The sequence below is a fragment of the Engystomops pustulosus genome, chromosome 2 (genome assembly GCF_040894005.1).
Source record: "Engystomops pustulosus chromosome 2, aEngPut4.maternal, whole genome shotgun sequence".
NCBI classification, from domain to species: Eukaryota; Metazoa; Chordata; class Amphibia; order Anura; family Leptodactylidae; genus Engystomops; species Engystomops pustulosus.
In genome coordinates, this window is record NC_092412.1 from 117,319,735 (window position 1) to 117,347,032 (window position 27,298).

General features: G+C 42.4%; 1 protein-coding gene across 7 annotated transcripts in view; it reads right to left on the reverse strand.

Annotated features, from left to right (window-relative positions):
* The window catches only part of CAMKK1 (calcium/calmodulin dependent protein kinase kinase 1), a 176,455-nt gene extending 152,190 nt beyond the window's left edge, over positions 1-24,265 (reverse strand). The window contains exons 1-2 of one of the 7 annotated variants that reach the window (XM_072136133.1): positions 23,936-24,152; positions 4,809-4,925 (exon numbers count right to left, since the gene is read on the reverse strand). The gene's annotated coding sequence lies outside the window, so the exon portion shown is untranslated. The other 6 variants (XM_072136131.1, XM_072136132.1, XM_072136129.1 and 3 more) reach the window with 6 other exon arrangements.
* Between the last annotated feature and the right edge of the window lie 3,033 nt (positions 24,266-27,298).

Genomic DNA, 27,298 nt, shown 5'->3' on the forward strand with positions numbered 1-27,298 from the left:
AGGGTCCCGTTCGTCATGTCGATACACTATAGACGCCGCAGTCACCATGATCATGACGTCTATACAGTTAAATAGGCGGGATTGCGATAGTCGAGATCCCGGCTACCACGTACCGCCTGGATCCCAAGGTGATCACACGGGCTCAGCTTCTGTGCCCCGGGGGTTGCCATGATGTGATTCTACATCAAGGTGCAGGAACAACCCGGTTGTGGTTAATATCATCTAGTACATGCTCTTACATAGAATGACTGGTGCTTTCCTGACTTGTCAGTAAAACAAAAAAGCAAATGGCCCACAATTACTATAAATGCCAACACACGTTAAACTATTCCACATAAACACTGGGTTCAGTGAGGAAGAGTGTCAAGGAAATATTGTTCTTGAATGTGTAAGATTTGTTGAACTATTGGGCAATTACAAACTTTGTTGAAATACACGGCATCCATTGAAGCGTCCAGGCCTCTTTTACAACATCCTGGAGATCCTTACAACCTGATAAACTCTGACCTGCAGAATGTATTGGTGACCTCAAAAGCCATTTGGTCACCTTTTCTGTGCACCTACCCCCACCCCTGCATCTAGGTATTTGGAAACAAAGAACTGTTTAAATATTCCTGGACTCTCCCCCCTCATTAACACTTTGCCCAATCCTGAATGACCCTCTGGACTAATTAATGAATGGGAGGTTCTGAAACCTGAACCAAACTGAGAAGTTATAAAACAATATGAAATCCAGGAATTGGTGTTCACATTTTGGGGGCTGCTTGACAAGCTGAGTGTGTTCCTTATTTCTCCCACCTCCAGAGAATCAGGATTTACTTTAAGTTGTAAGTTTCTGTTATGTTTCTCCCTTTTTATTTTATAACTGTTTTGCCGTGTTGTGTGTCCTTTTATTTTGTAATTCTTTTGTTTTTAATATCTTTTTTATGCACTGATCAACTTTTTGTAATTAAAGCTTTTCACTTTAATTTTGGTCCCTGTATGCTCTGCGAACTCATAGCCTTGTAAAGTGTGGTTAGCTGTGTGACTGCTAGAGAGCTGAGTGTGCATGTCTAGTGGTGTGACAAGGTGACAGCTTGAGAAGGAAGAGTTGATGTAGAGTGGGATACTTATTGGTCCCAGTATAAATGCAATAAGTGGTGGCAGCGGGTCTGGGGGGTGCTGGAGCTGTATGAGGTGCGATTTAGGCTCAATTTGTGTCCTAAGTGAAAGGTGAGCGCAAGTTTGAGTAGGCTAAATTAACCCGTATAGTTGCACCCCAAGTCACGTGACGAGGCAGCGGCGTCTTCGCTGTGACAAAGAGCTTTACAAACAATGGGGTGGATACGGTGTATAGCATATGCATTTTTATTTTTTGTTAAAAGCTTTTTTGGCATTTAAAGGAAATCTAACATGAAAATCCATCATGATAAACCAGGGACAGCTACTCATAGATCCAGGCGTAGGGACTGTGGTAATCTTATATTTGTTATCCATGGTCACCTTCTGTCTAAATCTACTTTTATAATTATGCTAATGAGCCTGAAAGGCTCTGGTGGATGTTACCAGAGACTTTTCGTATTGTAGCTTAACATGTTGCTACAATGAGCAGAGCAGGTCTACCCTCCCCCTCCATCTGCTGCTGCTAGAGGGAGGGGGAGAGAGCAGGGGGCTGGGCAAGTTATGTTCTACTCATGGGCTGAGCCCCCTTTCACCAATCGCGGGTGTTAACCTTTTCTTTGCCTCCGGCATGGTTACCATGACAGCCTCGGGTCTTCGTTTGGCTCATTGTAATGTATAGTGTGCAGAAATGCCACATACTGCGATACAGTTGTATTGCAGTATATGGTAGGAACGATCTAACTATCTAGGGTTAATGTACCCTAGAGGGTCTAAGAAATAGGGAAAAAAAAAGAAAAAAAAAAAGTTTAAAAAATGTAAAAAATTTATAAAATATTAAAAGTTCAAATCACCCCCCTTTCCCTAGAACTGATATAAAACATAAAAAACAGTAAAAATCACAGACATATTAGGTATCGCCGCGTCCCAAAATGCCGATCTATCAAAATATAAAAACAGTTATAACCGCCAGTGACCTCCAAAACGGGAAATGGCGCCCAAATGTCCGAAATGCGACTTTTACACCTTTTTACATGACATTAAAAATGTAATAAAAAAATTATCAAAATGTCGCACAGTCCTCAAAATGATAGCAATGACAATGGCGTCTCATTTCGCAAAAAAAATGACCCCTCACACAGCTCCGTACATCAAAGCGTGAAAAAGTTATTAGCATAAGAAGATGGCAAAAAAAAAATTCTCTTTTTTGTACACATTCGTTCACTTTTTGAAAATGTATTAAAACGCAATAAAAACTGTATAAAATTGGTATCACCACGATCGTACCGAACCAAAGAATAAAGTAGAGGTGTTATTTGGAGCACAGAGTGAAAGTCGTAAAAACTGAGCCCACAAGAACGTGAAGCACGCACGTTTTTTTAAAAATTTTTTTTCCACATTTGGATTTTTTTTCCGGCTTCCCACTACATGGCAGGGAATAATAAATAACATCACAGGAAAGTAAAATTTGTTATGCACAAAATAAGCCCTCTCACAGCTCGGTACACGGAAAAATTAAAAAGTTATGGACTTTTGAAGGTGGAGAGCGAGAAATGAGCGAAAATACCCTGCGTCCTTAAGGGGTTAACAAAAGGTAAGATTCTTAAATATACTCAGGATAACAAATAAACACATTCTCTAATTCACGGTTATTATCAAAAATACAGCATTTCACAGATATAAGTTCAACCTGTGTACACAATTTTGGTTGCCCCTCCCCGGATCCAACTGTAAATTTTCTGACTTGGGATCAGGCAGGACAGATTCTTCTCATGAATAGACTCTCCTGTTTCACACTGCAGTGTCTCGGCATTGCATTCCAAGACGAGCTCACACACACATACTTCCTGCCAGCAAACAGCAGCCTGAGGAGACTAAATCTACAAGCTACAGGCAACATAAAAACTTTCTATCAGGGGAAGGAGGTACAGCAATGATGACTGTGTGTGAGATATAGCTTAGTTAGCAATGCTGGAGAGTGTCATTGTGTATTATATCCATCTCTGATCTGTCACATCTCTCTTTTTCTATGCGTCAGATGCTAGTACAATGTTCAGAAGCTAAATAAAAGTGTAAATAAACCTGCATCCTGATAATCTAAGCACATTGTCAGCACACAGCATTTCATAGAGAGCCCCCATCCTGCTTTACACTAACCATCACTGAGTGATAGTAGCTGATACAGCAATAAAATTGAGTAAAATTGTAAAGTAAGTATGTAAAAATTATGTTTATTGTGTAAACATCACTACAGGGTTACAATTTGAGAACTTTCTTTCATGGACAAATCCCTTTAAATTCATCATCACCTATTAAAAAAATGTAATATAATATGTAATATAATTTGGTAACATCTGGACCCTGACTAAGCCTCTTCACTATATTCCGTACATTGTATTGAAGTGCCCCATATCACAGCTCCGTTCCATTCACCACATTAATGATGGATGTAAAGTCAACATCCCTGAGAAGATGCCACAGTGCTTAGCTAATTGGTGGGAATGTCGGAACAGATATTAGTGACCTATCCTAACCTAATGAACAATAGTGGATTATAACATAGGCGGTTTGGGGCCAAAGCCTTCTAAGGGGCCCCAAGGCTAACCAAACCACCAATGAAATCCAAATACATTTGTTCCTGCTCTCAATACAAATGTATACAAGAGCCAAATCAGGACCTTACAAGGGTCCTGAAACCACGGTTTGAAAGCAGGCAAAATGGACGCACCCTCCATTCCCCAAGAAGCTTAAAGGGGTATTCCAGGAATCAGCATAATTCATATACAAATGGGTACTCAAAATATAAGCTAAGGTGTAATTAGTTGTTATTTAAAATTTTGCTTCCGTTAGCAGAAAAATGCTGATGACATAGACTGTAATGAAGAATTAAAATGCTACTGGCCCTTTAATCAGTCCGTTAATTTCCTCCGTGTAGTCCGTTGCGGAGCAGACACAGGACAGAAGATGGCTGCTGGTCACATGTCCACATCACATGTCCTGCACCTGCCTGGGCAGGTCATGTGATCCCCACTACGTTTGGCTGTAGTCTGTTGGTTGCAGTGCATCCAGTATGGCCGGTCTTGTGTTGATGGCAGTTACACATCATTACTATGGTAACAGAGCAAGAAAGTCTGTTATATCATCACTGTTAGCATAGCATAAGTGGTAGGAGGAGTTATTGAGAACTAAAGGATCATGGAACTTGTAGTTTCCAGTGGCGGCCATCTTAGTGATAACTCCACCCACTTTAGAGAGGCAATAAATTTTGTAAATCATAAAATCAAATTATGTAAGCTCAGTTTTGTGCCTAATGACATTGAGTATTGTTATATTCATTTATTTATATCATCATGGGTTTTCATGTCAGACGTTCATATTCCCGGAATACTCCTTTAATTTTAGTACAATGTACAAGAAGTGAATGCTGGACTTGAAGGGGCTATAATATTCACACAGCCCAGGGCCCATGGAAGGACATCAGTATGAAAATCTCAGAAAACCTCTTTACAACACTATGAACAAACTACATAGGTGAGCATAAAAAAGCACTGCTTTTCCACTATACAGAATAGGGCATTACATTCTCCCAATCAATATTGTCTCCTGACAACACACAACTCTTAATCTGTTCCCCCACAGTGGCCAGAGACCATCAATGAATTAAATTCCAAATGGAACATTTCAGAAGATCATTAGCATGGGTTACATACATTATAGAAGCAGACAGCAAGCAGCAGGATCAATACTATTCATCAATATGCCTCTGATGGGCAGATTCAGTTTCCAAACCTTGCTTTCTTCTTTTCCCTTCACCAATTTTCGCCAGACTACGCACAAATTGAAAATGTGAAAGTAAATTTATGTATTTTAATAACAAAAATAATAAACAATAAATACAATAAATTAAACATTTATTTATATATAGAAAAAAAAACATGTTTTCATTCACATCAGACCATCCTTAGAGGTTATAATTCCAGGAGATCACATTGCATGTAGATGATGCACTTTGCTGGATTCCAACCCATGATCCCAGCTCTTACTGCCATTCACAGAACCTAGAGTATGTCCAGACTACCCACAAAAAATTCTTCAAAGAAAGCCTTAATGGCTTAGCTTATAAATAGTGTGAAGCTTTACACACTTAACACACTTCAAGAGGTTATTAAGAATGCAATGTGTTGAGTGGTAGAGTTCTTCTATACCCTGTAGACCCCAAATACTGTATAACAGAAGCCTTTTATAACCATACAGAACTATGTAGGTCACAGTGTCTGGTCAAACAAGTCCACAGCCAATTTCCCATGAAGGTAAAATATTTTTCAATGTTACTTGAAGTGACAGTTAAGATTCTTAAAGGAATTCATGATGAAACTTGTAGCTCCAAAACAGGTTGATGGCCACAGGCTGAGGATGACCACTCCTTTATATTCACTTGTTGAAACAAGCACTGAAATAGTAGAAGTTAGCAAATAGCACAGTAGAAAGATGCAAAACCTTCTTCTAGGAAGATTTCTGGTACAAAATATACAGAAAATATACCATCTACCAGCTCAGCAAAAAAGAACCATATTTGTTTCGAGTATTTATCAGGAATCCATGATATTTATAGGTTTATTAAAGTTATAGGGGCAGCACGGTGGCTGAGTGGGTAGCACTTCTGCCTTGCAGCAGTGGGGACCTGGATTCAAGTCCCACCCAAGTCAACATCTTCAAAGAGTATGTATGTTCTCTCCATGTTTGTGTGGGTTTCCTCCAGGTCCTCCAGTTTCCTCCCACACTCCAAAACATACTGGTAGGTTGATAACATTGTGAGCCCCATTGGGGACAGGGACTGATTTGGCAAACTCTGTGCAGTGCTGCGTAATCTGTGTGCGCTATACAAATAAAGGAATTATTATTATTATAAAGTTGTAAAAGAAAAAACCTATACAAAAGCATTGCAGGTTCATTCATTCTCTTATATACTCCCCCATCCCAAGCATTGACCAAACTTTCACTATTATTTGACAAGGCACTATTAATATTAACCGGGCATTAAAAGGAAGAACTATAGGAGCAATATATAAAAATAATAATAATTCTTTTTTTATATAGCGCACCCAGATTACGCAGCGCTACACAGAGCTTGCCAAATCATTCCCTGTCCACATGGGGCTCACTAATCTAATCAACCTGGTGTGGGAAGACCCAGGACCCAGAGTAAACCCACGCAAACACATGAGAATAAGAGAGAACATACAAACTCTAAATATGTTGACCCTGAAGTCATCCTCAAAATACATATTAAAAAAGACAAACTTGGGCCTGTGTCCAACAAGCAATAGAAAAATCTGAAATTCACATTATTCTGAACTAAAATCTCTCCACTGTTTCTCATAGCTTAGCATACTCAATTTCATACAGGATAATTATTTAACTGGGAATTTTCCTCGATACGTAACATTTTTCATGTCCAATAAAATCCCTTGCCCAGCTGAGCACACAGTCTTGCTTCTCAGCCTCTGGAACAAAGATATATCAGATTGCACAAGGTCATACAGAACTAGGCTGACATTTTCATAAGGATGAATTGCTGCTAATGCATCAGAATTCTCCAATCTTAATGTCAAAACCTTCTGCCCAAACAAAACGTTGGAAAATGTTACAAATTATAAAACAGCGTGACAGGCTATTAGGTTGTAATCTCGGAAATAATATTGGACGTATTTGTGATGAGCCAGACGTTGCTCAGTGGTTGGAGTATGCGCTTGGCTAGGCTCCAGGGACAACTGATGTGATAGGTATGCACCTGATCCTTCCATTAGAGCATACAATGACAATGAAGCTACCGCTGGATGATGAGCAGAAGATGACCACTTTGCTGATTTTTCCGGAATCTCTAGAAAGACTGTTCATGAATGGTAATGAGGGCCACGCTGCACCATGTCAATTAAAACACTAATAGGAATACTTGTCATCATGCATGATTCACATTATCAAGTCATAGGAAAATGGATCACAGCCCCTTTGCATATCAAACTCATTAAGTCACTCGGTATTCAATGTGGCCTCAATCCTAATAGTTTTATCAGTGAAGTATACAATAAAGCGTGTCCTCATTCTATTAAGAGAAATAAAACACAAAAGAATCATATACAGTACACGGCTGATAGCTGTTAAGCCTTCTCATCTTCAACCTAATAAAAAGAAATCTTAAAGGAAATCTACCATCAAAATCAAGCATGATAAACAAGAGCAAACATACATTCAGGGACCATGACTGCAGTAATCTTTTTATATTTGTTATTCAGTGCCTCATTCTTTCTAAAATCAACATTTAAAATTATGCTTCTAAGCCTGAAGAGCTCCTGTGGTGTACCAAAGCCCCTCCATGCTGTAGCTGCAAAGGCTGTTGCACTGTCCCTCTCTCCTCCTCATGTCCCTCAGCACTTCATCCCTCCTTCTGCCGGCTGCGATCTCACTTCAGCAGAGGAAGTTTCTGCACACAGTGGGAGGGTAAAGAGTTCATGTACAGTGTAACAGCCTGTGAAGTTGCTTCATGGAGGGGCTCTGGTAAAACTCCCAGGAGCCCTTCAGACTCATTAGCCTAATTTTAAAAGTTGAATTTAGATGGAAGGAGGCCATGGATAACAAATATAAGGAGACTATCACAGTCATGCTGCCTGGATCTATGAGTAAGTGTCCCTGATTTATCATGCTTCATTTTGATGGCCGATTTGATTTAAAGAAGAGGCTTATTATAACAAGGGTTGTGCGCACTACTTCCTCATAAAGACAGGGTTATTCACTAGTGGTGAGCAAGTGATGCTTGCTGACATGGCTTTAAAACTCTTTTCTTGCCATTTGAGGACTTAATCTGGCTTTGTGTGGCCACCTTTATTTTGTTTGACTTTTCTGCTGGCCAAATCTGTTTTTTAAGGAGTAAAGTAAAGTTGAGTTGCAACTTTTAGGGTATTTGCTACTAAGCTATTCCTATGCATGGTAGGAGGCAATTTTTTTTAACTTTTTTTGTGTGATGGCGATTTCAGTATTGATTGACAGGTCTCCATAAATGATTGTACATATAGATATAGAGGTAGATTTATCAAGCCATGAAATAATCGCATTTGCCACCAACCTGATGCCAAGGGAGCGTGGTGGGGCTTGAAGGATGACGTGGTCAGCAGAGTGCTGCAGCAGGCACACTTTTAGTGTCCAATCACTTATAAGTTGATGACTATATACAGAGACCACTGTCAAACACTGATACAGATTAGTCACAAGGTGGTCCTGATGACTGTACATATATAGGAACAATGGTACTGCCCAATGACTAGCTCACTGTATGCAGAGTCAATCAATCATATGTCCTATAATTGACAGCTATCTTTGCATGCACATTCATAAAACACCCATGACAAGATGACTTCTTCTAAGATTAAAAGGAGGTCATCTCCTCCAGCTCCATACTGTGACGGACATAAATCAGATCCAAAAAGTAGATCCAAGGCAGGGTTTATGCAGAGAATAAAATGCAGTAGGTCATTTCTCTTGAGAATCCTAGAAGCTTGAAAAGACATTCCTCACTTGGCACATCCAACATCTTGAAAAGGGGGCTTTGGAGCTGCAGTGAGTGGTTAGGTGGTCAATCACACACGCTCTCTTTATTCTTTTCTTAGAAAGTCTAAGAATCTTAGAACTTCTAGACTTTAACAGAGAATATGCATTTTTTTGTGAGATTGTTGCACTGGAGTGTCATTAATTTCAGTACCAATTCTGTGTTGCAATTTCATTGGAAATTTCCAGTACTGTAATGGATTCTCTGGCCGTAAAAGTTAGACCACTGGAGGCGGCCATAGTAATCAATAAAATCCAATATTTAGTTTTATCCGGAAAACAAAATTTTTTGATATTGAAATCACAATACAAAAACCACAATGCACAATTTTGCGACAGAACAAAGCCAAAATAAAGTCAAACTCCCTGATTTTTCAACACACTTATACATCCATCATTGTACTAACTACAATTAAGGAAAGTACTGCCCATGATGTACTTGTTCTGTTTTCCCTTTCCTAATACCCCTTTTTAAATATTTGTGCTCATCTTCCTAGAATAAATCTGAGATATACATATATCATGTATGGCTATTATACCCATTTCCTACCTTAGTCTCCTCAGATATACAGCAATGTCAACAGCGCTACCGTGCAAGAATTGTTCAGACACTTCTCCAAAATTTTGTTGTAATGGGTGTATTTATCTTCTCTGCACCAAAACAGGAGCAAAAAGGGAACTACATCTAAAAATTGCCCCTAACTATGCATCATTAGCAATAAACCAGAAGCACAACACAAGTAGATGTGTAACCAAGACTCAACCTGGAATAGGATGACATGACCTTCCCCATCACGAAAAGCTGTCCCTAGAATATCAATGCTGCTGGCACCCAGGGGTTAACCCCTTAAGGACGCAGCCATTTTACAGCTTAAGGCTCAGCCCGATTTTTTGGATTCTGACTTGCTTCGCTTTATATGGTTATAACTTTTGAACACTGTTACTTATCAAAACGATTCTGAGATTGTTTTTTCCCCACATGTTGTACTTCATTTTAGTGGTAAATTCTGGCAGATAAGTTTTGCGTTTATTTACAAAAAAAAGAAAATATGATACATTTTTTGAAAAATTTGCCATTTTCGAAATTCTAAATCATTGCGTTTTCAGGCAGATAGATTTACCACCTAAATAAGTTGCTGAATAACATTTCCCATTTGTCTACTTTACATTTTCATAATTTCTGAAATGTCTGGATAATTTATTTTGATGTCACGCGGCTTACAAATAGAATATCGCTTTTCCGGATTTTCAGAATTGACTATTTTGGGGATAAATACAGTTTTGAATGAAATTTTACATATTTAGCATCAAAACCCCCTATATAATCTACCCATTTTCAAATCTGCACCCCTCAAGCTATCAGAAACAGCTTTTACGAAGATTGTTAACCCCTTGAGATCTTCATAGTAATTGAATCAAAATGGAGGTGAAATTTAGAATGGTCATACTGTTCCCTTATACGTTCATTTAGCACTAAAATTTACACATTTCCAAAATATAAAAAGAGAAATCCCACCATACAATTTGTTCTGCAATTTCTCCTGAGTACAAAGACCCCCCACATGTGGCTGTGACTTGTTTTATGGGCGCACAGCAAGGCGCAGAAGGGAAGGAGGGCGCTGCAGCTGCCAGGATTTTAGTTTCCTCATTGGCCCCTTTTGAAGGCTATAAAATTTTCGCTTTTTCGTTATTGGGGCCATGTGACGGCATTTTTTTTGCGGGATGAGATGCTTTTTCCATTGTTACCATTTTGGGGTTGGTATCACCTATTGTTGAAAATTTAGGAACTTTTTTTGAGGGCAGGAGTAGAAAAGCATCAATTCTGTACTGGATTTTTGACTTTTTTTTTTTTGGTGTTCACCGTATAGACTAATAATCCTGTTATCTTTATTCTATGGGTTGATACGATTACGGGGATACCAGACATGAATATATTTTCTTACGTTTTACTAAATTTGTCAAACAAAACCCTAATGTGGGGAAAAATCTATAATTTTTGTATTGCCATCTTCCAAGTGGCATAACTTTGTTACGTTTTTGGCTACGGAGCTGGTTGATGGCTTGTTTTTTGCGGGACATGTTGTACTTTGCACCAGTATCATGTCTGAGTACATATGGTTTTTTGGTCGCATTTTATAGCATTTTTTGTGGGATTGAATAGGTAAAAATCATAATTTTTGGAGGGTTTATAACAGTTTTTTTTTACGGCGTTTATCGTGGGGGTTCAATAATGATTTACTTTTATTCTGCGGGTTGTTACGGACGCGGTGATACTATATATGTGGGGTTTGTGTTATGATTTAGACTTTTTTTTTGAGTTATATGTCTCTTTATATGTTTTGGGGGTTTGGGGCATTTTTAGTGATTTATGACTTTATTTTTTTATTGAATAACTTTTTTTTTTTCTTTTTTACTTTTATACCATGGGATATGAACAAGCAATCATCTGATTGCTTGTTCATGATAATATTCTGCAATACTCATGTATTGCAGAGTATTATCAGTGTCAGCCTATGCACTTGCATAGGCTGGCACTTTGCCAGTAAGATGACGTCACAGACGCCATCTTACTGGCAATTCTTGCTAGTAACTCTGGGGTCCAGATCGGACCCCAGAGTTACTATAGCAACGATCGGCGCCCCCCGAAAACGGTTCGGGGGGGCCGATCGTGGGGGAAAGACACCCCAGATACTTGTTAGATGCCGCGGTCGCGCTGACCGCGGCATCTAAAGGGTTAAGCACCCGCGATCGGAGACAACTCCGATCGCGGGTGTTACACTGGGGTGCCGGCTATTAGTTACAGCCGGCACCCCGTGTTTCCCGATGCCGGTTCGGCTCTGATCCAGAGCCGAGCCGGCATAAGCGCCGTGGCGGATATATCCGCCACTGAGCGCTAAGTCACTGCGCTCCGTGGCGGATATATCCGCCGCGGAGCGTGAAGGGGTTAAATGCAACCGGACTAACAAGTTTCTTAAAGCATCTGGAGGAGGATCATCTGGCATGATCTCCCCACAGCACTCAGTGGAGACACATCATCCTAAAGAGATTACACACTATTCTGCCTGGACTGAGGATTCCCTCTGCTTTGCTATACATTGCTCTGCTGCATCACTGCAAACTATCGTGGAACTTCAGATGATACTATTGTATATGAAGGGTGACACTTATGAATGCAGGATGATACTATTGTATATGAAGGGTGATATAATAAATGCAGGATGATAATGGGATATATGAAGGGTGATATAATAAATGCAGGATGATAATGGGATATATGAAGGGTGAAATAATAAATGCAGGATGATAATGGGATATATGAAGGGTGATATAATAAATGCAGGATGATAATGGGATATATGAAGGGTGCGTTTGTTAATGCAAGATGATAAAGGGATATATGAAGGGTGATATTTGTATAAATGCAGCATGATAATGGGATATATGAAAGGAGATCTTATTAATACAGGAAGATAATGGGATATATGAAGGGTGCTTATATAAATGCAGGATGATAATGGTATATATGAAGGGTGATGTTCTTATAAATGCAGGATGATAGTGGTATATATGAAGGGTTATATTATAAATGCAGGATGCTAATGGGATATATGAAGGGTGATGTTCTTATAAAAGCAGGATGATATTGGGATATATGTAGGGAGACACAGGATGATAGTATTATGTATGCAGTACAGGATCATACTAGTATACATATGCATGAACATACTATTACATATGGACCATTATACTATTAGACACGGTAAGAGGAGGATCAGCGGGTCCCCATTTACTACATAATAGGTGAGCTTACCATATGTCACACTACAAGGTCCACATAAAAGACAGACAAGACACGTCCATTATGTAGTCAGTCCACACATACATTACCAGCTCTCTGCTGCGCTCCATCCATCACACGTATCCGCTGCTTGGCTGCTACACACAAGGAATCCTGAATGAGCACTGCAGAGGAGCCCGGAGACCAGTGTCACCTGTGCAGCCTTCCCGCTCCCAGGTTACACAAATGTCAATGTGCCTCCGCCTGCCCTGGCTCCACAACTCTAGCCTCTGCACTTGTGAAACTTCCTCTCAGATTGGCTGATGAAGGCGAGGCCCCCCATTGGCTGCGCTGTGTGCGGGGATGTGTGAGGAGAATGGCAGCCTCCAGAGTGCTCAATACAACCTGCTCTGTGCTGCTTGTCATGTGTGGAGACACTCAGGTCAATACTCTAGTGGCAACAGTCCAGAGCAAACACAGGATTAATCACTTCATAATAAAGAAAATACACACATCAGCATTTCCTAGGAACTTTGCCCTTACACTTCAGAAAGGGAAGTCCAGTCAGTTCTGCTTTTGGGTTGTGAGAATTTTTTTTAAACCTTTATATTTGTCATTTTACTTCATGAGATAACATATCCTCCAACACTTAGACATGTGGTTAATACAAAGATGGCAACCAGGTAGCTTACATAAGAGCCACCCAGCTTTGCTAGACTCCAGAACAGCACAAATGCTTGTAATAAGGCTCTGTCCAAGGGCTTAGGAAAGCTATGGAATCTAGAGAGCGAAGAAAAGGCTTTCATGATAGTTATAACAGATGTGTAATAGAAAAACATTTTTGATCTTAATCCGTCATATATAGGTGGACCCTCTAGATTAATATTTCAGTGACAAGCATGCTAAACAATAAAACCTTTACAATCGACCACCTCTGAGAAGATCAGCCTTTGACAGGCTTTCTGTTCTTCCTTATATCTCTGAATATACTCGTCCCCAAGAAGACAGCTTTTTTGGGGAGCTCACTGTATATCTACCTAAACAGACTACCCCACTACTCAATCCACCCCAAAATACATGAAACAAATCTGAAAAATTATTGGACACGCTGGGTGAACGCCATAAAAAAAAAATTCAAAACTTGACAAAAATGTTTTCAAAAGGGATCAAAAAAGTTTTGTGGGCCAAAATGGTACCACTCAAAAGAACAACTTGACAGGGAAAAAATAAGCTCTCAACCAGCTGTGTCAACAGAAAAATAGTTCTGAATGGCCTCCTTCCCTTCAATGCTATGGTGTATACAGCAGTTTACCGCAAAGTATAGGGCATTGGCAAATTGGGTATCAAACTTTTTGGAGTGTTTTGGTATTTTATCCATTGTGAATGTGTACATCTTTTGTAAAATGCATTCACTTAACAAAAAAAATTAATTTTGTTTTAACCCCTGTGAAACACTTAAAGGAAACCTACCACTACAGATTTATCTATTAAGGTGGATCCGGTGGTAGGTGCAACTAACGTATGAAAGGATAGCCGTCTTTAGGGCTAATCCTTTAGGACCCACAATCTTTTAGAAAGTTTAAGGCCTTGATATGCAAATTTTCTAAAGAGGCTACTGGGGCATGGAGTAGCTGGAGCTGAGGCTACGCCACACGGCTACTCCAAACCCCAGTAGCCTCTTTGATCCTCCTACCAGATATCATCAGCGCGCAGCTACACGGAGCTGCGTGCACTTGTCAGTGAAGCCGGAGTTCTGCGCATGCGCAGTAGCTCCGACTTTGAAGCCAAGATCGCGCAGCCGGTGGCCTGTGTTCAGCGCATGCGGCTTCGCGGACAAGTGCGCTGAAGAGATATCTTATAAATCTCTAAAGCATCTTTTGTCTCTTCTCTTTCTCCTTCTGCTTGCTGCAGGGGACATCGCTCCTAACCCAGGCCCACCTTCTGCTTATTTTAACGCTTCACACAGAAACCCTGCTAACCTTATAAAGATTCAGTGTATCCCCTTTTCAATGTGCCCTATGTGCCCGCTCTGTGTGTAATAAACTAGAATCAGTTCATGACCTTTTTCTTTCTAAGTCTTTTGACATGCTGGCCATTACGGACACATGGATCCAGCAGGATGACTCCGCCTCCGTTGCGGCATTGTCTTATGGCGGTTTACACTTTTCTCACTGTTCCAGACCTGAGAATAGGCAGGGAGGAGGGGTCGGCATACTCCTCTCTCCACAATGCACTTTCCAGGTCATTCCTCCTGTACCCGCTCTTACTTTCCCATCTTTTGAGGTCCACACCCTTAGACTTTTCCGCCCATTCTCTCTTTGAGTGGCTGTAGTATACCGTCCTCCTGGCTCACCCTATCAGTTCCTTGACCACTTTGCCTCTTGGCTCTCTCACTTTCTATCCTGTGACATTCCAACCATCATCATGGGAGACTTCAACATTCCTGTTAACACTCTCATTTCCCCTCCTGCCTCTGAGCTCTTAGCACTAACTACTTCTCTAGGTCTTTCACAATTCTGCAATTCCCCCACTCATAGTGAGGGAAACATCCTCTATTTGATCTTCTCCCAACCATCTTCAATATCTGATTTTACCAATTCCTCCTTCCGACTTTCAGACCATAATCTCCTTTCTTTTACTTTCAATAATCCTTCACCTTCTCAGAATCCTTCCACCCATCATTCATACCGGAACCCACGTGCAATAGATACTCATCAACTCACAGAAAACTTACAGTCTGCACTATCCCCCATCTCCTCTTTCACCTGTCCAAACCTGGCTACTAACCACCATAATCACACTGTCACAAGTGCGCTAGATGAGTCCGAAATTATCAACACACACGCAACCTTGGCACACCGAACAAACTCGTTTCCTTCGGCAGTGCTCCAGGATTGCCGAACGTCTGTGGAGAAAATCGTGCACATCTGCACACTTTCTACACTTCAAATTTATGCTAAAAACTTATAACTCTGCTCTTCACCTTGTTACACAGGTCTATTTTACTGATCTAATTTCCTCTCTCTCTAACAACCCCAAAAGTCTCTTTGATACTCTTCACTCCTAACTAACACCAAAGGTGCAGCCACCTGTCACAGACCTTGGGGCTGAAGATCTGGCCACATACTTTAAGGATAAAATTGACTGCATTTGTCAGGAAATAATTGCTCAATCCACTCACCCCACTAATCCCCTTCCCTCCAGTACCTTATCTTGTTCACTCTCTTCCTTTGAGCCAGTCACAGAGGAAGAAGTGTCCAGGCTCCTTTCCTCTGCTCGCCCCACTACCTGCATCAGTGACCCCCATCCCCTCACATCTCGTACAGTCTCTCTCCCCAGCAGTCACTTCTCACCTCACTAAAATTTTCAACCTCTTTTTCCCCTCTGGTGTCGTCCCCTCTTCTTTCAAGCATGCTGTTGTTACCTAATTAAACACCAAAGGTGCAGCCACCTGTCACAGACCTTGGGGCTGAAGATCTGGCCACATACTTTAAAGATAAAATTGACTGCATTTGTCAGGAAATAATTTCTCAATCCCCTCACCCCACTAATCCACTTCCCTCCGGTACCTTATCTTGTTCACTCTCTTCCTTTGAGTCAGTCACAGAGGAAGAAGTGTCCAGGCTCCTTTTCTCTGCTCGCCCCACTACCTGCATCAGTGACCCCATCCCCTCACATCTCGTACAGTCTCTCTCCTCAACAGTTATTTCTCACCTCACTAAAATTTTCAACCTCTCTCTCTCTTCTGGTGTCGTCCCCTCTTCTTTCAAGCATGCTGTTTTTACCCCTTTACTAAAGAAACCTTCACTGGGCCCATCCAACGCTACTAACTACAGACCAGTTTCTAACCTCCCTTTCATCTCCAAACTTCTGGAACGCCTGGTCTATTCTCGACTAACCTGCTATATCTCAGGTAACTCCCTCCTTGACCCCCTACAATCTGGTTTCCACTCTATGTATTCCACTGAAATTGCTCTTTCTAAAGTCTCCAATGATCTCCTCACTGCTAAATCCAAAGGTGACTATTCTCTCCTCATTCTCCTGGATCTATCGGCAGCGTTCGATACTGTGGACCACCAGCTCCTGCTTCACTCCATTGGCCTAAAGGACACTGCACTCTCTTGGTTTTCTTCATATCTCTCTAACCGCACTTTCAGTGTCTCCTTTTCTGGATCTTTCTCTTCTCATCTTCCTCTCAGTGTCGGGGTTCCTCAGGGCTCAGTCCTAAGTCCTCTTCTCTTCTCCCTCTATACTGCCCCCATTGGACAAACCATCAGCAGATTTGGTTTCCAGTATCATCTTTATGCTGATGACACCTAGCTATATACCTCAGCACGTAACATCACTCCAGCCTTAATCCAGAACACTAGTAAATGTCTCTCTGCTGTATCTAACATCATGTCTTCCCTCTTCCTGAAACTTAATCTTTCTAAGACTGAACTTCTCGTCTTTCCATCATCTACTAACCAACCTAACCCTGACCTCTCCATCTCGGTCTGTGGGATCACTATAGCACCACGGCAGCAGGCCCGCTGTCTTGGGATTGTGCTGGACTCCAACCTCTCCTTTTCACCATATATTCAATCTCTTGCTCGCTCTTGCCGGATGCATCTCAGAAACATCTCCAGAATCCGACTGTTTCTGACATTTGAAACTTCTAAAATGCTAATTGTTGCACTTATTCACTCTCGACTAGACTACTGTAACTCCCTACTAATCGGTCTTCCACTCGCTAAACTCTCTCCTCTTCAATCTATTAACCCCTAGGCGCACCAGGACGTTATAGTACGTCCCCGGGGCTAGATGCTTAGCGCACGGGGACGTTCTATAACGTCCTGCTTCTGGCACCGGCTCACGAACGGAGCCGGTACCAGAAGCAGCGGCTGTCAGCTGTCTAGTACAGCTGACAGCCTGCGCTAACACCCGCGATCGGAGCCGGCTCCGATCGCGGGTGTTAACCCCTTACACGCCGCGGTCAAGCATGACCGCGGCGTGTAAGGGTGTTTGCGCTGTGGATCGGATCCGATCCACTTCTGGGCAGCTCCGAGGACTGGCATGTGCCCCGGAGCTGCCCAGTCTCCATGGCAGCCAGACCCCTTCCGGGTCTGACTGCAAACTGTCTGAGCATGCGCAAGCTTGCTCAGACAGTTTACTCTGCTCTACAATAAAATAGTATTGTAGAGCAGTGTATTGAACTTAAACCAGTGATCAGAGCATCACTGGTTCAAGTTCAAGTATGTATAAGTAAAAAAAAAGTCAAAAACACTAAAGTTAACACATTAGAATAAATAAAAAATAAATGCATTAAAATATAAGCCCCTAAAATGTCACTTTCCTATAAAAACACTTAATAAAGTATAAAAAACACAAAAAACCCCCGCATATTTGGTATTGCCGCGTCCGTATCAATCTGTATAATAAAACAGAATCGTTACTGGACCCGCACGGTACACGCCGTAGAAAAAAAACGGTATTTTTAATTAATACCCTATAAAAAAATGCTCTAAAAAGTATTTTAAAAAATGTTATGCACTCCAAAATAAGCCCACTAAAAAGAACAACTCTTCTCGCAAAAAATAAGCCCCTAACCAGATTTGTCAGCCGAAAAATAAAAAAGTTATGCATATGAAAAGATGGTGATGCTAAAATGAACAAGATTTTCTCCAAATTGGTTTCTATTCAGTACAATTGAATAAAATACACAAAACCCCCACATATTTGGTATCCCTGCGTCCGTAACAATCTGCATAATAAAACAGAATCGTTATTAGATCCGCAAAGTGAACCCCGTAAAAAACTAAACAAAAAAAAGCTCCAGAAAAAAGATCGTTTTCAATTAATACCCTATAAAAATGCTCTAAAAAAAATAAGCCCTTAAACAGATTTGTGAGGCGAAAAATAAAAAAGTTATGCATATGAAAGACGGTGATGCTAAAATTAACAACATTTTTGCCAAATTACTTTTTATTCAGTAAAAATGGGAAAAAATAAAAAATCTATATAAATGAGGTCTTTTTGTAATTGTGGCGACCCATAGAATAAAAATAATATACTATTTTTATGGTATGGTAAACAGCCAAAAAAAAACCCATAAAAATCTTCCTGAAAAGTGATGATTTTCATTTCCTCCACCAACAAAGAGTTAATAAAATCTCACCAATTAGCCTATAGATTCCCCCAAATTACGTACCAGAAAAGTGCATCTCATGTGGCAAAAGAAATAAGCCCCTATAGGTCCACATTAAAAAAAAGAAAAAAATTATAGCCTGTACAATGTGACATAGCAAATCTGATCTGGATGGCGCCTCCTTCCCTTCTATGCCCGGCCGTGCGCCCATACAGCAGGTTACCAGCACATATGGGGTATCCGTGTACTCGGGAGAGATTGGGTAACAAACTTTGTGGAGCCTTTATTCATTTAATCCATTGTAAATGTTTAATTTTCCACCCAAAATGGGTGTATTGTGAAAAAATATTACAATTTGCAGGCTGCACCTCCATTTTGTTTTAACCCCTATAAAACACGTAAAGCGTTAACAAACTTCTTAAAAGTGGTTTTTCATACGTTGAGGTGTGTAGTTTCCACAATGGGGTAATTTACGAGTCTCACTATTATTTAGGCCTCTCAGTGTCAATTAGAAGTTGAGCAGGTCCATCTAAATACGGGTTTTGGTGATTCTACAAAAAATGTGAAAAATGATACCTAAATTCTGAGCCTCATAACATTCTAGTAAAATATGTGGAATCTTAAAAAACCATGCCAACATAAAGCAGACATTTGGGAAATGTAAGTTATGAATTTGTTTGGGAGCTATGACTATCTGCATCAAAAGTAGAGAATTTAGAACGTTTAAAATAAAGAATTTTTCAAAATTTTTGCCAAATTTTGTTTTTTTTCATAACTAAACGCAAAAGATTTCATCCAAATTTTTAAACTAATTTGAAGTACAATGTGTCACGAGAAAATAATCTCAAAATCCCCCGGATATCTCATAGCGTTCCAAAGCTATAACCACTTATAGTGACACAGGCCAGATTTGAAGAATGGGGCCGTGTCCTTAAGGCCAAAAGAGGCCGAGTCCCGTAGGGGTTAATGCAGCAGCCACGTTTGTCTTTCAGACCAAATGCGACATGGATGCCTCCATTTTCTGCCAATCACTGCAATGGCTGCCTGTCTCCTTCCGTATTCACTTTAAAATAATAACCCTCATCCACAAAGCTCTGAATAATTCTGCACCTCCCTATCTCTCTTCTCAGTCTATCGCCCTTCCCGTGCTCTTCGATCTGCCAGTGACATTAGATTAACGTTTACCTTAATTCGAACCTCTCATGCACGACTCCAGGACTTCTCCCGAGTTGCTCCAATTCTCTGGAATGCCCTTCCCTGGACTCTCAGACTAATACCCACCCTCCAAAGTTTCAAACGTGCTCTTAAAACCCATCTCTTTAGGCAAGCCTATCACACTCGCTAACTGCATGAAATGTCAAATCTCCCTTTACTAATCCATCCTATGTCCTCCTCCCGTCTGTTATTTGGCAAACAGCAGATATATACCAAGTTCCAGGCTTCTCTACAGTCTTTTTCACCTAGGACCCTGTAAATAAGATGGCGGCTGATGACTGGTTCAAGCAGCAAAATTTTTATTTATGAAATTATTTATTAAATTATTCTATATTGTTCCCTTATAAAGAATGGCTGGACCATTATACAACCTCTTGTGTCAACACCCTCATCTTCATAGTCTGTAAGCTATTTTGAGCAGGGCCCTCACTCCTATTGTTCCATATGACTGTTTGTTCTTTGTAATGTAATATATATGTGTTTGTCCCCTATGATTTGTAAAGCGCTACGGAATTTGATGGCGCTATATAAAGATTACTATTATTATTATTATTATTATTATTATTATTATTATGGTAGGAGAATCAAAGAGGCTACTGGGTGTGGTGCAGCCGCCTGTAAAGTTACTTAACAAAAAATAGTTATAGCACAGCTGGACAACAATCCCGACGATTTCTATATCATGCTTCTGGATTCCTCCTAGCCTGAGATTAGCCCTATCTGTAAAATCCTCTAAGCTTCTCCTGAAGTGGGTAGGACTTCCTGGTTGTGAAATCAGCTAAGGGCAGTAAGGCCAGAGCACTGAGGGCATTCACGTGAACATGCACAAACAGCTCAGCCAATCAGGATACAGAATTAGTGTTAGATCTAGTGCAGAACAAGGCAGGGAAGTCACAAAGCTGACAGCACAGAGCACTGCAGCTGTATATCATGATCATACAGTGAAACCTCTCTCTGAGACGACCCCTACCCTAAAAGACATATTTTGCCATTACACTTTGGAAGCTGCCCCTATCTGCAGACCACCACTTTCCTATGCAAAGAGGTTGCACTGTATATATACTGTGCTGTATGTGCAGGATATAATGGCATTCATTAAATCTGATGGGGAGCCTGAGCTCTGTCTTTATTTGTGCAAGCTTTCAAACCTTCAAAACAACCAGTTCTGCTACATACCATTCCTGGGGCAGTATGCAGAGACTTGTAATTGGATGACCCGAAGCATGTGATCAGTCACATGCTTGGGACATCACTCAAAGTCCTGGAGATTTCTTCTTACTGCCAGCAATAGTGAGGAATGTTATTCACATGCACTTTTTATATACACTATGGGTTGTAGCTATCATAGTGGAGTAATTTATGGCATTTTACTATTATTTAGGTCTCTCAAACCCTGTAATATAATATAGTGCCTAAATGTCTAAAATACCACTATTTTGCCATTTCGCAACACGTAAAAATTTTTATTAAAAGTGATCGAAAGGTTCTACAGTCCCCAAAATGGTAGAAATTAAACATCATCACGTCCTGCAAAAAATGACACATTACACTGCTCAGCAAACCAAAGTGTGAAATAGTTACTGGTGTCAGAATAGGGCAAAATGTAAAGAAATTGGTTTTGTACAAAAGGTTTAAATAGTTGTTTAAATCTATTAAAACAAAGAATAAATCAGAGGTGTCATTTGGAGTGTACAAAGAAAGTTGTAAAAACTGTGTCCACAAGAATATGGAGCAAATGCATTTTTTCTACTGTTTAATTGCATTTGAAGTTTTTTTCCAGCTTCCCAATAACCAGCATGGAATATGTAATTACATTACTAGGAAGTACAATTTGTTAAGCAGAAAACAAATCCTTGTACAGCTCTGTAAATGAAAAAGTAAAAAGTTTATGGGTTTTTAAACGTAGGGGGCCTCATCTATTAAAGTGTTTGCACCAGATTTTGGTCTGATTTAGCACTGAAAAGAACATGCAAACTGTTGCACAAGTATTTATAAAGTGTCTGCAGCAGTTTTATGCCATGGCTGGGCTGTGTCCTACAAGACTGCCCTAATTGCTCTACGATGTACATATTTGTACAGCAGTAAGCAGGTGGTAAAGGAGAATATCCTTTAATTTCTTAGTGGATTGTGTTTCTAAGTGGCACAGAACCTCAGATATGCACTCTTAAATGGGAAGCTGAATATAAAAAGTGCATTTTTTTATAGTAATTTAATATAATAACTGTGTTTCTAGGTGCCATGGTGTAGAAGATATAGCTGTTTGAGATAGCACATGTATAGATATTACGACAGTGGCCTATCTGCATGGGATATGTGCAATTAAGATGTAGATAGTTGCATGCCCGTCGTGAAGCGGTTAATGATAAAGCACAACCTCTTTCTGAAAACACTTTGAGACTGAATAGTTGGCTGCGCTGAGTCAACATAAAGTTTATACACAGCCCATTATATTAGACACCAAATTTAAGCAATGGGTGTACCGCCAGTTTCTGACAGCAAAACTCATTGTTGTTGTACCATGCCTTTCCTCCATTCACAGTAACCCTCCAGCACTATATCAATGTGCTGGAATAGACCACAGAACAATTCCCTCCCAGGACTGCTGAATCAATGCAGAAAGCCTGTAGCCAGGAGGTACACTACACCTCCGATCCTCATCAGCGTGACCAATATAGACCTTAGAAGGTGATGAAGATTACAGTTCAATGTAATCAAAGTTAAAGTTAAATTATGGCTTCATGGAGAAATCTCCCATGCAACTGCTTTCTCAGTACAACTACCACAGCCCCATATATTCACATTAGGAGTAACAGGGATTTCACAGTCATTCATTCAGTAATTGATGCAGCAGAATCAGGCACTGGGCACAGGGGATGCTGAGCACAGGGGATGCTGGGCACAGGGGTGGGGGCAGTGCCCCGCTTCGCACTAGCATACAGTGACAGCAGCACTGGACACAGGGGTGGGGGCAGCAGCCTCAGTGCCCTGATTCATAGTAGCATACAGTGACAGCAGCTGAGCACAGGGGTGGGGGCAACCGCCTCAGTGCCCTGCTTCATACTAGCATACAGTGACACCAGCACTGGGCACAGGGGATGCTGAGCACAGGGGAGGGGGCAGCAGACTCAGTGCCCTGCTTCACACTAACATACAGTAACACCAGCACTGGGCACAGGGACTGCTGAGCACAGGGGTGGGGGCAGCAGCCTCAGTGCCCTGATTCACACTAGCATACAGTGACACCAGCACTGGGCACAGGGGCTGCTGAGCACAGGGGTGGGGGCAGCAGACTCAGTGCCCTGCTTCACACTAACATACAGTAACACCAGCACTGGGCACAGGGACTGCTGAGCACAGGGGTGGGGGCAGCAGCCTCAGTGCCCTGCTTCACACTAGCATACAGTGACACCAGCACTGGGCACAGGGGTGGGGGCAGCACCCTCAGTGACCAGCTTCACACTAGCATACAGTGAGACTCCCGCACTGGGCACAGGGGAGGGGGCAGCAGCCTCAGTGCCCTGCTTCATACTAGCATACAGTGACACCAGCACTGGGCACAGGGGCTGCTGAGCACAGGGGTGGGGGCAGCAGACTCAGTGCCCTGCTTCACACTAACATACAGTGACACCAGCACTGGGCACAGGGACTGCTGAGGACAGGGGTGGGGGCAGCAGCCTCAGTGCCCTGCTTCACACTAGCATACAGTGACACCAGCACTGGGCACAGGGACTGCTGAGGACAGGGGTGGGGGCAGCAGCCTCAGTGCCCTGCTTCACACTAGCAGACAGTGACACCAGCACTGGGCACAGGGGTGGGTGCAGCACCCTCAGTGACCAGCTTCACACTAGCATACAGTGAGACACCAGAACTGGGCACAGGGGTGGGGGCAGCAGCCTCAGTGCCCTGCTTCATACTAGCATACAGTGACACCAGCACTGGACACAGGGGTGGGGGCAGCACCCTCAGTCCCCTGCTTCACACTAGCATACAGTGACACCAGCACTGGGCACAGGGGATGCTATGCACAGTGGTGGGGGCAGCACCATCAGTGCCCGGCTTCACACTAGCATACAGTGAGACATAAACTTCAATTGCTTTATAAAAGTAACATCACTAACCCCAGGTTCCTGTTTGACTCCTGCTAAAAGCCGGGGAGACAACCTCAGTCAGCCAGCGCTGCTGCTCTCTGGATGCAGCCACACTGCAGCCTGGCTGCTCCTTGGCACAGAGATAGCCTCCTCGGCTCCTGCTGCTCTGACAGAGGATACACTCTGTGCCTCATCAATAGATGCTCCCCTCCATTCAGCTGACTGGATCCCCTCTGTCAGCCGGCTCTCTCACCATGGTCGCTGGTGTCTAGAATAGAGTTGCTCCTAGTAGATATGATGTCACGGTCGTGTCTAGAATGCAGTAGCTCCTGGTTGGTATGATGTCAAGGGAAGGGGCGGAGTCTCAGTGAAAAGGGGCGTGGCTCTGTACACATTCTTTTCTTCACATTACAGGAAGCAAAGAAGAGCTGTAATGTCTGGTTACACGTGGAAAGTACTAGTATTGGTGTATATGAGGGTGTGCAGGGCAGGGGATAGTAGTAACGTCTAGCTACATGTGTATATATGGAGGTGAGGGTGTGCCGGCCAGGGAGAGCTGAGCTCGCACTTCAAGTCTGGGAGGATGCTCTAGCAGCCAAATCTGTGGGACTACATGGGACGACCTCCCTGGTGGGGCTGTGGTAGCTAGCGGTGTATGTTACATGGGGCTACCACTTTGGTTGGGCTGAGATAGCTATTGGTGTATGTTACATGGGACTGCATGTCTGGGAGGATGCTCAGGTAGCCATGTCTGTGCGTTACATGGGACTACTTCTCTGGTGGGGCTGAGGTAGCTAGCGGTGTATGTTACATGGGACTACCTCTCTGGTGAGGCTGAGGTAGCTAGTGGTGTATGATATATGGGACTACTTCTCTGGTGGGGCTGAGGTAGCTAGTGGTGTATGTTACATGGGACTACCTCTCTGGTGGGGCTGAGGTAGCTAGCGGTGTATATTACATGGGACTACCTCTGGTGGGGCTGAGATAGCTAGCGGTGTATGTTACATGGGACTGCATGTCTGGGAGGATGCTCAGGTAGCCATGTCTGTGCGTTTCATGGGAATACCTCTCTGGTGGGGCTGAGGTAGCTAGCGGTGTATGTTACATGGGGCTACCTCTCTGGTGAGGCTGAGGTAGCTAGTGGTGTATGATATATGGGACTACTTCTCTGGTGGGGCTGAGGTAGCTAGCGGTGTATGTTACATGGGACTACCTCTCTGGTGGGGCTGAGGTAGCTAGCGGTGTATGTTACATGGGACTGTATGTCTGAGAGGATGCTCCAGCAGCCAAATCTGTGCGTTACATGGGACTACCTCTCTAGTGGGGCTGAGGTAGCTAGCGGTGTATGTTACATGGGACTACCTCTCTGGTGGGGCTGAGGTAGCTAGCGGTGTATGTTACATGGGACTGTGTGTCTGGGAGGATGCTCAGGTAGCCATCTCTGTGCGTTACATGGGACTACCTCTCTGGTGGGGCTGAGGTAGCTAGCGGTGTGTGTTACATGGGACTGTATGTTTGGGAGGATGCTCCAGCAACCAAATTTGTGCGTTACATGGGATTACCTCTCTGATGGAGCTGAAGTAGCTAGTGGTGTATGTTACATGGGACTGTATGTCTGGGAGTATGCTCAGGTTGCCATCTCTGTGCGTAACATGGGACTACCTCTCTGGTGTGGCTGAGGTAGTTAGCGGCAGTGCGACCACTAGGAATTTTGGGGTCCCTGATGGGAATATTTTTGTGGGCCCCTTACATTAATACATAACATAGTATATACAATTTTTTTTGTTGACCAAAACAATTTTAAGCCAAGACACATGCACATGCCCAATCAGTATATAGATAGCCCCTGAACATGCTCACTCAGTATATAGATAGCCCCTGAACATGCCCACTCAGTATATAGATAGCCCCTGCACATGCCCTCTAAGTATATAGATAGCCCCTGCACATGCCCTCTAAGTATATAGATAGCCCCAGCACATGCCCTCTAAGTATATAGATAGCCCCTGCAAATGCCCACTTAGTATATAGATAGCCCCTGCAAATGCCCACTTAGTATATAGATAGCCCCTGCATATGTCCACTCAGTATACAGATAGCTCCTGCACATGCCCACTCAGCATATAGAAAGCACCTGTATGTCCGCACTCAATATAAAGATAGCCCCTGCACGTGCCCACTCAGTATATAGATAGCCCATGCACGTGCCCACTCAGTATATAGATAGCCCCTGCACGTGCCCGCTCAGTATATAGATAGCCCAAATTCACTGTAGTGGGAGATATAGTGTCAAGAGAATAAAACGTAACTTTTATTTCTTAAACTTTAGAATAATGAGACAGAACTCTAAGTGCACATTTAATTGTTCCTCTGTTCCACTGTTAACCCTCATGCGTGCATATGGTTATATTGCTGCACTTCACGGATGGTTAATAGCAGGGGATAGGTAACACAACACCAACAGGGATGAGATTATGGATTTGCTCACATCCTTGCTGTTTAGTGAGGCAGTGTGATATTGCTATTTGTAATCTTTTTGTTGCAAGATAATAGTTGTCAGACTCCAGCAGGTTGGTATCCTGCCTAATCCAATCTAAATAAATGGTTTCTGTGTAGATTGGATACTAGTATACTGACTGCCACTACTAGCTAACAGTGTGGTGACGACCAGTGTTCTGATCTGACAGGCTGATATTCTATCCTCAGTTTATTTCACAGCTACTATAGGCTGACTGAGCTGTATTCATACTGTCTGAACTCACTGTGGCTGTACGTGGCTAAACGCTGCCTCACTACTAAATAACCCTAGGACCCCATAGATAGCCCCTGCACGTGCCCACTTAGTAAATAGATAGCATCTGCATGCGCCCACTCAGTGTATAGATAGCCCCTGCACGCGCCCACTCAGTGTATAGATAGCCCCTGCACGTGCCCACTCAGTATATAGATAGTACCTGCATGCCCCCACTCAGTATATAGATATCATCTGCACACCCCCACTCAGTATATAGATAGCATCTGAACGTCCCCACTTAGTATATAGAAAGCATCTGCATGCGCCCACTCAGTGTATAGATAGCCCCTGCATGTCCCCATTCAGTATATGGATAGCCCCTGCACCCCAGTCCATAGACAGTCCCCCCAGTCTACATTCAGCCCCTCCAGTACATAGACAGCTCCCCTCCAGTTCATAGACAGCTCCCCTCCAGTCCAACGACAGCCCCCCAGTCCATAGACAGCCTAGCCCCCCCCCCCCTCAGTCGGACAGCTCCTGATACTCCCCCTTTTCCCCCATCTAGACAGCTCTCCCCCTGGTCCACAGACAGCTCACCCCAGTCCAGACAGCCACCGCAGTACAGTGAAAATTAAAAAAGATGCCCACCAAGTCTTGCC